The sequence below is a fragment of the Egretta garzetta genome, unplaced genomic scaffold (genome assembly GCF_000687185.1).
Source record: "Egretta garzetta isolate BGI_Z169 unplaced genomic scaffold, ASM68718v1 scaffold434, whole genome shotgun sequence".
NCBI lineage: Eukaryota > Metazoa > Chordata > Aves > Pelecaniformes > Ardeidae > Egretta > Egretta garzetta.
The window spans coordinates 727,595-739,521 of record NW_009259584.1 but is presented as its reverse complement, the minus strand read 5'-3'; the positions used below and the strand labels follow the sequence as shown (position 1 = coordinate 739,521).

The 11,927-nt window shown below is 37.6% G+C and overlaps 1 protein-coding gene across 1 annotated transcript in view; it reads left to right on the top strand.

The window, feature by feature from the left end:
- Positions 1-2,880: 2,880 nt before the first annotated feature.
- MLLT10 (MLLT10 histone lysine methyltransferase DOT1L cofactor) overlaps positions 2,881-11,927 on the top strand; it is a 127,392-nt gene continuing 118,345 nt past the window's right edge. Inside the window, exon 1 of the mRNA XM_035893261.1 lies at positions 2,881-2,950. The gene's annotated coding sequence lies outside the window, so the exon portion shown is untranslated. The remainder of the gene's footprint in view (positions 2,951-11,927) is intronic.

Sequence of the window (11,927 nt, the reverse complement as noted above, 5' to 3'; positions counted from 1 at the left end):
GGCTGCAATGTCGCAGTGCATCAAGGTGAGTAGGCAGGCGGGTGCCAGCTCACCCGCTCTGGCCTCCAGCCGCGCTACTTCCTTCTTGGTGCTCCCGGTCCTGTTCCCGCGGGCCTCCTTCCACCCCCTTCCCCGCCCTTGGCCGTTTTTCTCCCCTTCTTCTCTCCCTCCCTCCTCCCAGCTCCTTCTCGTCACCCGTGAAGCCTGTTTTCTTGTTTCTGGGGCCACGTGCTTTCTGGTCTGACCTGTCCTGTCATCCTCTACCCTTCCAGTCTGTCTGTCTCTTCCCTCGTGTGAGACTGCCTATATTATGACTTCCTATATTATGGGTATGAAAAAGGAAGTGTCTATGCTGTGTCTGTACTTCCCAGGCCACCTTTGCACCCTGTTAACAATCTCAACAGCAGCAGTCCAAAGACTACCTAAAACTCCTTTCCTTCTATGTGGAACTTGCTGCTAATTTCTCTTCTGGCAATTGTTGCTGTATTTCTTTCTTCCTGTACTCGATGCCTGTTGTCCCTGCCTTTCCCAAGTTAAAAAAAATTACTTGAGGGGCAGCTGGTAGAAGGGTTTAGGACTGGAAGAGAGCGGTGTGTAGGAAAGAGTTAGCTGTCATGTGATTTCTTCCTCTGCCTGCCTTTCCTTGAATGTCATTTGGCTGATGTTTCCTGGTAGATGAAGAGACTTCCTGTTGTGGTTCTGCAGGGGGAGGGTGCTAGTCGGAATGGCTGATGCTGGATTTGTTTGGATTAGTGGAGGCTGGTTGGTTGGTTTCCAGCTCAGCTCAGGAGCTGGCATGTTCCCTCTATGTGTGATTGTTTTGTTTCTGTCAGTGGGTTGACCCTTCTTGTGAGAGCAGAGGGAGAGACTGGATTCTGCTGCTTACGTTGTAAGAAAGGAAGTTGTGATGACTTTTGCTTTATGGTAGCAGAAATCAGAAATAAGGTGGTAGTTTCTCTGTATCGACTCCCAGGCAGTTGTATGAACTCTGTAGCTGGCTCTTTGACTGCTAAGTGGTGAACGAATTGGAGGAGACAGAGAGTCCTAAATCCAGTTTGTTAGTCTGAATGCCTAGTGCACGTGAAAATACTACTACCGCGTGTCTCATGCTTGGTCTTAAATTGTGTTGAAGATGATATAGTAACTGTTTGTTTTAGGTATATGCTCCTTTGTAAGCTGACAAGAAATAATGATAAATAGTAATAATGTAAGGAGATCTGAAAAAGAATTCAGTTATTCTTCTTAATGCTGGATTGAACGCAGAGGGGAGCTGACAGCATCTGTGAAATTAGTCTGGTTTTCTGTTGTCTTAAGAGCTGAGTAATGTTAACCAGTAAATTAACTCTGCTTTTGTGGAATCTTAGGATCGTGAAAAAGAACACTAAAATGTGAATACTTTTAGAAGTCATACCTGAACTAGCTATTACTTTTGTATTATCTTGGGCATCTTCCTTTGCATCCAGAGCCTTGCTAATATTTGCAGTGAAGGAATTTGATGATAGCAGCAGTTGGAGCTGAAATAGTGGGAACAACAAAAGTCAGTTTTAGGAAGTATTCCTAATATAGAGACACACTTCAGTAAACTGGGTGTAAGAATATCAAACTTTTTTTTTTTTTTTTTTTTTTAAGGTGTCTGCATTTGAATTTGAATCTGTCAGGAGGTGTGCAAAGTACTGCTGCTTCTAAATCTGCTGTGTAGAGGTCTTGAGAAAAGAAGAACTCTATGTTTTGATTTACTATGTCATTAATGTTTTATGCTTTGGATTTGATGCATCATGTGAAGGTGGTAGAGGAAGTGTGTCCACTCTTTTTGTAGTCTTTCTGTAGTAAAAGTAGTAGTCCTCATGGTTAAAGCTGGTAGTCCTTATTTGAAGTTCAGACAGCAATATTAACCCATGAGACTTTGTTATTATAATTATTTTAAGTTTAGAGGAAACTTCTTTTCAAGTGTTAAGTCATTGGCAAGTTATGGAGGACAAAATCCCTTCATACATTTGAAGAAGCTTTGCAATAGTAGTGGAAGTATAAACCAAAAGAAGTCCTGGAACTCAATAAACAATATCCCAGTGTATCAGAGCACAAACCTGTGGTGGACTTCTTTAGGCTTAGGTGCACTCCATTAAGTTTGCAGATATAAAGGTATTTCACTTCAACTTTGGTTTTGCCCAACTCATGTTGCCTTTGAGTCTACTTGCCAGCCCTGTCTCTGAGTTGCATTCTGTAATTAGTTTCTACTCTGCACTGTTTCTTACTAATTTAAACATGTGATTGCACATTTAAAGTCTCTTCCTTAATTTCTAAAGAGGAATTCAAAGTCCCCCTCATCTGCGGTTAATGTAGATGCAACAAAAACAAGATATTTTTTCTCATGTTAAAGAACTTTATCATACAGTAGAAAGGGCTTATCAAGATAGCTTGGTCTGTCAGTATATGGATAATGTATTTGAAAATCTGACAACTGATCTTAATATGACTACGTGTATGTATATAAAGGAAATTATTTCATTGACTTTCCTCCATAGGAGGAAAGGTGTATTAGCCAGACATTTTTTAATACTGCTATTGTATCACTGGGTGGTTTTTTTTTTTTCAGGTTAGCATAAAACCAATAGTATTTTTGTATATATAATAGAAGATACTACTTTAAGAAGTTTATTTAACAAACTTTGCATAAATTTTTAAGTGGAAGCTTGTTGTACTTAATTTTCAGTACCATTGTGATAGGACTTCATGTGCAATGTACAGATGTCAATTTGAGTTATTAAAATGATGTAAGATCAACTAATACTAAGCTTTTTTTATAACATTCATATTAGTAGTACTGTAGTGCTTCTTATGTTTGATGAAATATCTTGTCTTGTTCAAAACAGCTTGCTATGGAATTGTTCAAGTACCCACTGGACCTTGGTTTTGCAGGAAGTGTGAATCTCAGGAAAGAGCAGCCAGAGTGGTATGTGCTTTGTTTCTTAAGTAATGCTAGTTATAATGCTTGTGTGGATAATATTTACCCAAGTATCCCAGTAATAGTAGAAAATAGCTTAGCGTTCTGTCATAATTTCATCTAGATGCTATGCAGAAACACCTGCTTTTTTTTTTTTTTTTTTTTTTTTTTTTTTTTTTTTTTTTTTTTTTAAAGTGGAAATATGTAACTGTCTTAAGTATTTTGACAATTTCTGTGGTGTGTGTATTTTGGGTTTTAGGGTTTTTTAATGTTTTTTCTTCCCCCCAACCATTTCAAAGATTATTTTCTTCTTTTCTATGGTGTGGGTTCTGTGTAATTTTGTCAGCTTAATACTTATATAGTTAGGTATGGGGAGGAAATAGAATCTGTGTTCAATTTTCTTTTACAGCAACTTCAGATTGCCAGTCGAAAGCTTCAGTCTAGGACCACTTAACCAATAAGTTCTTAATTTCAGAATCTAATGCTTACTTGGAATGTGATACTTCTAATTGAAGAAACATTTTCTTTCTCTGTCTTTTCAATTTTTTTTATGGTAAATATTTGGGATTCAGATAATCCTTCTGAACAACAACAAAAAAACGCCAGCACTTTTTTTTTTTTTCTTGATTACATGAAGGTGTTTTTTGAGCAGGCTTGTATGTTATTAGATCAAGCTGCATGACACCAGGCATTTTTAGAAAAAGATGATTGCATTTCTCACTACTTGGCACTTTTTACTTTGTGTTCCAGCAAAAGAAAAAGTGAGAGCATTTAGAAGGACTAAGCTGTTCCTTTGCCTCTGAAAACATTTCTCATACAAGACCTGGAAGGGAAGGTGGTGCAGCATCTTAGGGCAGTATGTAAACGATGTCTGACTTTCACATCTAAGGACAAATGGAGAGCCTGAAACCAAATTTTCAGTAACTGTCAGTGACTGGCAGAGTGTTTACATGAGCGGTTTGCTGTACCTATTTCCTTTTCTAACATAAAGTACTATAAAAATGGTAGGATGACTTAATGTTGTGTGACTTTTTGGCTCAGGACTGAAGAATCTTGTTCCTCTACTTTTTCCCAGCTTGACACTAACGTTTTCATAATGCCCTAGTAACCTAGACTTTATTACTCCTTCCAAAGCAGACCTGTTGGTGGGAGGAAGAACAGATAGATTTCTGTGTGCTCTCCAAATATTTGTCAACAGAAAATCAAAACTGCGGCCCTTTCTAAAGAAAGGCTGTTTCTTTCTTTTTGTGGGAAGACCATCAGCAACGTAAAGTTTTTAAGAATAGCATTTTGTAATGTTGCTGAGTTTGATATATGCAGGTTGATAGCAAAGTTAAAGAAGGGGAAAAGAGAGATGGTGGCTTGAAGGAGAATTTTTCTGCTGCATGATAGGGAATTCTTATCAGGATTTAGGATATAGTTATTCCTGGCTTCTCCTGACACAAGGAATGAAGGAGAACTGTACTGACTTCTGAAACAATGCCTCACTGCAGTCTGATTATTTCTTGAGTTTACCAAAGAGAATAGCTTTGACAGGTATTATACTGCTTTTCTTCGCTGTTGGAAGTTAAGAAGGTATAGTGATGAACTTAACTGAATTCTGTGCCTGGTGTTGTATTCTATTCTTGTTTCCACCTAATGGGGTTTGTTTATGGTACAGTTCAACAAGTTGATTACCGATCTTGTTTCAAAAAAAAAAAAAAGTCTTTTCCATTTGTAATATAGCGCAGGTTTAAATGGTTCTTGGGTGAAACTAATTGCATGTGAGGTGGAACAGACTGGTAACAGTTGAAGCTTTAAAAAGGTTAGTGAGTTAGAAACATGGTAGCTGTCTCTGAGGTGTCTTGGAGAAACCCTTAATATTCAAAAACTAAATTGAAGCTCTGACTTCAGTATGGAAACTGTAACTTTATTGTAACCTGTTTGGAAAAACAGACTTCTTTATCATCACTGTAGGAGACTGAAGCTTAGTTTTTCTATTGGCCTTTTTGTTTAGAAACAAAACCAGAATTAAATTAGCTGTATTACATTAAACATGCTTCTACTTACTCACTTTTAATCTTTAAAAAGACCTGAGTCTTGCACTCAAGGCATATTTTTCCCTGCTGATGCTATTGGTGGTATGTGGTTTTGGGGTGTGGTGGGGGTTTTTTTTGTTTTGTTTTGGTTTTTTTTTTTGTTTGTTTTGTTTTTTTTTTAAGCTGTATTTACCAGGCAAATAAATCCATTCTGGTAAGAGACCAGGGTTAATTGCTTGCACTGAAGTTAGTCTTGCTTTAACAACTGAAAGAAACAGACTAACTTGAGAGCATGCAACTCAAGTAGGTAGGTCACCAGAGCGCTTTGCTTAACAGCAGGGTAGAGCAGTTGGCTTCCCGTATACTTTTAGCTGTTATACACTGATGTCTACTGTGTTCCCTCTTTTTTTGTGTGCTGCCACTAAGCTGGTACATACTGCTTGTCAGTGAAAGTGGTGGATGATTATTTTTTCTTTCAGCCACACAAGCCTCCTGCATTTTTGATAGTGAGGATAGTGAGGTGATAGCCAGTGACTTGGGTTTTGAACTATTAGTTGGAAAGCACAGTTCCATACCTGACAAGTCATACTGAGTCTTGGCTCTAGCGGGGTCATGTTTTTGTGTGTCTAAGAGAAACTGTGTTTTTTGTAAACCTGAACTGTTTGGATAATGGACATACTGAGGTGTCTGGTAATTATTTGACTTACTTTATAATCATGCATATGATACATAAATGATAATAAATAGCAGGTTGTAATCCCAGTATGCACTTTTTACAATCGCTGTGTAAGTTTTTAACTACTGCTTGGAAAGTCTTAGTTCTCCCCAAATCAGCTAATTTATTTTAGCTGACCTGTGGTGATCTTGGAATGTGAATCTCTTGAAGATGGGTGGCAACTGCTCCCAGCTTTGCCTGTGTCAGCACCAGCTGTTATTACCCTATGTAGTGGGCCCTTTTGATGGCTTCACATGCACCTGAACTTCTGAATGAAAAAGCAGGGCAGATACACGTTGACATAGGAAAAAAGTAATATTAGGGCCAGTGTGAGGATGTATATATATGCAGTGGTATGTAAGGGACTTTGGGTCCTGGCTTGGGAAATTGGATGGTGCATGTATGTTGTTCAGGGGCTGATAGTACTAGTATCCAAAGAGAGACTAGAGAAGCTAAGTTTAGGAATTGCAGCACAACTGTTGTTCAAAAAGGATGATGGGGAAAAAAATGTCTATTATGTGCCAAACATCTTTCTTGATGATCTTATTTTAAGAATGATTTAATACAGTATATAGTTGGGATATAAATAGACAATGTCTTTACGGTTTACTACAAGCTACTACTATTCATGCTTATCATGAGGGAGCTGGAATAATCCACATGATAGAGATACCAGGCAGCACAGAGGCATCCAACATTTGCACACACATTTAGCTTGGTCAGGCTTATTAGCTAGGTGTAGATGCTGGTCTATGTGAATCCAACTCGATTCAGAGAGACCAGGAGATCTCAGTACTGAACTTCAGTGTTATGAATTCCAGGAAGTTTTACTACCTCAAGCACAGCTCAGCTTGTACATGTGAGGTCAGATTGCTTATGGCATTGCAAGTGAATTAATATGCTGTTGATCCGTTTCACTGGAATATGTATACTGTAATCCTGTCATTGCATCTGGAAGAATCAGTTTAGACTTGGTACAAATTACTTTAACGTCATAAAGGTGATGTTTTTTCCACTTGGCATTTCTGTGTTAGGTTTTTTTTTTTTTGATGGGGTGGCTTATGAAGTTGAATGCAGTACTGGCCCAGAACTGAGTCGGCACATTTGTGCAACACTACAGCTGGTCTAATAAGCCACCTGGATTTTAGTCCTGAGGAACGTGTTGAGGGGGCTGTGACTCCCTGTGGAGCTAGCCACATAAGATTTGAGATAGTATTCATCTGGATCTCAGCTGAATCTAGCATAACTGGAGTCTCTGTGCTTGCACATGTGTTTCCTGGAACTCGGTGTGGAGACAAAAAGACTGTCATTGCAGAGTCAGTTTAGATCATACAGTGCTTAATACCTAAGGCTTCAGAGCTGTAGAAATGCAGCTATACTGTTTACCTCCAAAGCCAGTTCAGGTACATTGTGCTCCCATAGTGATAGGTTCCTGTGTGTAATCCTGCCAGACCTGAGCTGCTCCTGCATCTGCTGCACAGATGATCCACAGTCTGAATGCTTGAGTTTTTTTTTTTTTTTAAATCTTTAATATAACAATGGTTGTAGTTCTCCTCCAAGTTCCTTTTTAAAAAAAATCTTTCATCACATGCATCTACAAGTTTGTTATTGTAGAGTTGCTCATAAGAGTTGTATCATGTATCCATAGTTTTAACACCCCACCCCCAGCGTTTATGTAGTATAGAACAACCATAGGTGTAGTATTACTTGCCTTTTGCCTAGACAGAAGGAGGCAAGGAAGGAGGAAATAGGAATGTAGGCTGTCGATATGCAGATGGGTTTGTGATCAGAGCTCTGACAGCTCTGGCTCAACAGGCTGCCTCCAGGGGAATGGGATCTCTGTGCTTAGAATCAATTTTGCTGTGGTTATTACATCTGTATCTGTAAACTAGAATGCACACTGATAAATGCAGTCACAATAGAGGTGAACTAAACTTAATTTTGGAAGAAGAAAACTTGCTGTTTTCTTTTTTCCTTCAGTTTGAAATACTGTCCACCAAATTATTGAGGATTGATACTCTGCCTTCTCTTTGAAGGTATTTCTTGAAATAATTCTTGAAGAAATTTTGAAATAAATGATTTTTTAATGTGTATCCATAATTTTCATTAAAGTACATTTTATATAAGGGTATTACTACAACTACTTTTAAGAATACTTTAACAAGGGGTAGAAAAATTGCTTTAGTTTTGAGCATACAACAGAAAAACTGACCTACATGCTTTTGTTATTTATGTGGATTTTAGACAGCAGTGGAGTAGTAAACTTATTTATAAGAGAAGGAAAAGTGACTGTAAAATACAAATTGCTAGTAGATTTTTTTTTTTTTTATAAATACAAGAAACTACTACTTATTAACGATATCCTCCTGCTTCCCCCTTCTCTCCCCCCACAAAAAACTCGCCAACCCAACAACACAGTCTTGTCTCTTATGAATGGCTAAAGATACTTAGGCTAAAGATACTGGTATCTAGTATACTAGATACTTAGGCTAAAGATACTTGGTGATATGTATTACCAAATACATCTTTACAATGGTAAAGATACTTTCAGCATGTGAAACTTCTTTTATTCTGACATGTTATTGATTAATTTGTGTTTCCTGTCTGTTACATAGATGGGTGAGTGTTGTTTGTTTTGCATTTCATGAGTAGGAGAAAATATTTCTTCCTGCTCAATTTTATTTTTGTATGTGTAGTGATTACAGACCCGTAACCTTATTGCACTGCGACTCAAAAGATGATGGAATTTTTAGCATTGCATAGTGTCTGGTCATCAAGGTTAGTAGCACAAATGGCAGAAGGTGCTGCAGAAGTGCAGTATAGTTTCTGTGCATCTTCCTGTCCAACTTATGCTCTGGATTGTGTGCTGTGCATATCAAAGTGAGAATATTAATGCAATTTCTGATTGTGCTGCCTTTGTGCTTTTTTTTTTTGTGTGTGCGGCATTTTTCCCTGCTTGTATGCATACTTGCTACTCAGTTTCTAAATACACAGCTGAGTTCATTAACTTACTTGAAGCACTTCATTACAGCAGAAAAGGTCTGTTAACTTTTTTTTCAGTTTTAATTAGCTGCAGTTTACCTAAATGTACACCTTATTTATGCAGTAATTTATAATTGCATTATGCTAAATATGGATACATAGAGTATTCAGGCTTTAAAATGGTGTAAAATTATTTCATCACTTAAGTACTACTTGATCAAAAATTTTTTAACATAGGTATCAATATCACAGGTGCTATAGTAAATGCTCTAAAGGTTCTGTGGCAGAATTACTAACCAAAGTGAAACTAGAACAAAACATTTTCCATTATAGGAATTGCTTAATTCTTATGCAGAAATGTTTTGTGCTGGTCAGTGTCATTGCTAGACTGTTAAATTACTGGCAGAAGTCTCTAAAGTAAGCAAGGAGCTCCTGAACTGCACGGACCCTTAAAATGCATGCTAGCATTTTATACCTCGGAATTTTTAGGGTACAGGTGTGGTATGTTGCAGGAGGACACTGAAGTGAACCATTGCATACTGTGTTTTTTTCAGCTAGATTGAATTGGATCAGTAGCATACTTTCAGCCTGATAATAAAAGCCTGGGTGTTCAGCTGGAAATCCAGCCAAACATGGCAGGTATTTCTCATAGCCTTCTGATGCTTTCCATTAAAGATCAATGTGATAATCTTAAACTTTGTGTGTTTATAATTTGGATTCCTGCAACATCCAGCAGGTCTTACTAGTCTTAAATATGTAGTGGGAGATTTATGGCTTCGGACTTCTCAAGTTGGAGTAGCCAGATCATGACACATGCTGTGTGTCATCACTGTGGTACATTGTATTCTACGTTATCTCTCTTCTAGTTACCTTACATGTGTTGAGTAGAAGTATGACTAAATGTCACCTGTAGCACGTACTGACTGGATGGTCTTGGAAGAATGCTGATTTGCATGTTGAGTGCCTCTAATCTTCTTGTCATAGTCTGTAAATCTGTAGTAGATGCTTTTGACAGAGCTAACTGAATCTGCATATATTTTTATCTGATGCCTTGATAAAGAGAAGTAGGTCGAGTGTCTTTAATTTATCCAGGTATAAAACCCAAAATGCTTCAGGTAGTCAGTCTGTTTTTCTTTTACCTGTCAACTGTCTGCTTTAAAAAAAAGTTCTCTCCTTCTCCTGGGACAGATGACTGAATAGAGATGGGACAGAGATTTGGCAAATTTGTCAGCATCGAGGAATGATTATTTGAAGATGGAGATGACTTAATTTCTTCAGTTGTCAAGTTGCAGAACATAGCACTTTTGAAGAGAAGTACTGACAGTATACGTTCGTTTGCTCTATTAGTGGTGTCAGCCGGTTGGGGATTCTTGAATGTGGCAGAAGATCTTTTCTTCATTGTGTCTTATAAATATTGGGAGTCTGGTGTGAATCATAGGTTAGAAACATTGGAACTTTAGTTTGCTTCTCTTCAGATACCTTGGTTGAAAAACGGTGTAGTTAGCTACTTGCTAACTAGTGCTGCTTCAAATACTTGCAGGGTTGCAAGCTATCATTTATAGAGCCATTTAGATCAAAATATTGAAGGTGGGTATTTTGTGGGTTTGTAAGTAAGGTCTTAAAATACTGCATGTTGAGACTATTGATAAGGTGTACTGCTATCCAGCTGTAGTTCAGAAATTGATAAATAAGAAAATGTGGATTTGGTTTTGCAGATAGCAGTCTCTTCGTTGGCTGGGCTGTGTATTCCTATAGAAGCTTTTGGAAAAGGGGTTATGCAATTCATCCTTTTTGCTGTACTGAGCAAGTGAAAAATGAAGTTTTGACTCTGGCAAGCATTATAAAGCACAGATGTAAAAATCGGAAATAAGCTCTAATGGGAATTTTCAAAGTACCTAATTGGTTTTAAGGAAAAAGCACCAAAGAAAAGATTAGTAAAATATCAGAGTAAAAGGATTTGATATGAATAGATAGCCTAAGTTTGGTGTGAGTAGAAGTTAAGTAATTTTAGCAACATCTGGAAATGCTTGAGTTCTATTGGACTTTCTGGAGGCTTCAAGGGCTGTGAGGATCATCTTCTCTGGTTAGTCTTTGTATGTTGGCAGTGTTGTGTTTGCTTCATAGAAGATAGTTTGAAGGGATGAATGGAAAAATGAGGTGTCACTAGGTTCTGAGGGCTGGGGTAAGTTACTGCCAGCAGATGTAGACATGGTCAGTCTGGTACGCATCCTGTTGCTGGGTCTCTTTTTATACTAACTGCCTCTGAATTCTCATCTATTGATAGAATTTATGCCAAGATCTAAATTTCCAGTATACTGGTTTGCGCCATTCTGCAAATATCTGTGGATTTTTTTTCTTCTGGTTGTCTAACCTTGCAAAAACTGTTTCTTTGTAGGCTCTGAGGCATTCGCTCTTCTGTAGCTACTCTATGATTAGCTGAATTTGAGTGAGGTTTTCTGTTAAGTATAATCTAGTTGTCTGTGGTATACTTAGTATACTTTTTACACTTTTAAGTGTCTTTAGAATATGGTGTCTCTTTATAGAGGGAGCTATGTTTACATTGTTTGTTCAGTGCCATATTTGCCTGAATCTAATACAAACTAACCACTAAAATAACCCCAAATTTTTCCAGGTTTATTAGGGGGAAAACAGAGGTTTTCTTGTTTTCAGTGTTTTCATTCCAATGTTTGTGTGTTGGTGTATTCTTTTTGTGGTGTGTTTTTGGTGTTTTTTTTTTTTTTATATCCTTCCCCACCCCCCCAAGAAATGGACCAAAACACTAGGGGGAAGAGAGACATAGAGAGAGAAGTGTAAAAAGAAGATGAGAAAATGTAAGACGCTTTCCTCTGGAGAAGATGGAATACTAATTTCACACCCTTCGGGGGAGAAGGAAAATAAATAGCAAAACCATTTTGAGCTTAGACGATAATTTTTCATCAAGAAAGTGAATAAAGAACTTCAACGTATAGGTAGGATGATGTGTGTGCAGCATTGGCATAACTGAAACTCTAGACGTGATTTGTGATCAACTTTGTATCCAGAGCTGTTTTCTAGATATAATCTTTTTCTCCCAGAATTTTTATATTTTTTACAGCGATGGACATGTGCCTGCCAGCATTAAATTGTTTTACATTAACTGCAGTGACTACCTATATGGATGTCTTTTCCCTTCTAAACCAGTTTTTTTTAACCCATATTAAGATACTTTGTATTATCTGAAGTAGTAGTGTATAGCACTATCTAGCATATTCAAAGTCCATAGGGTAGGGAA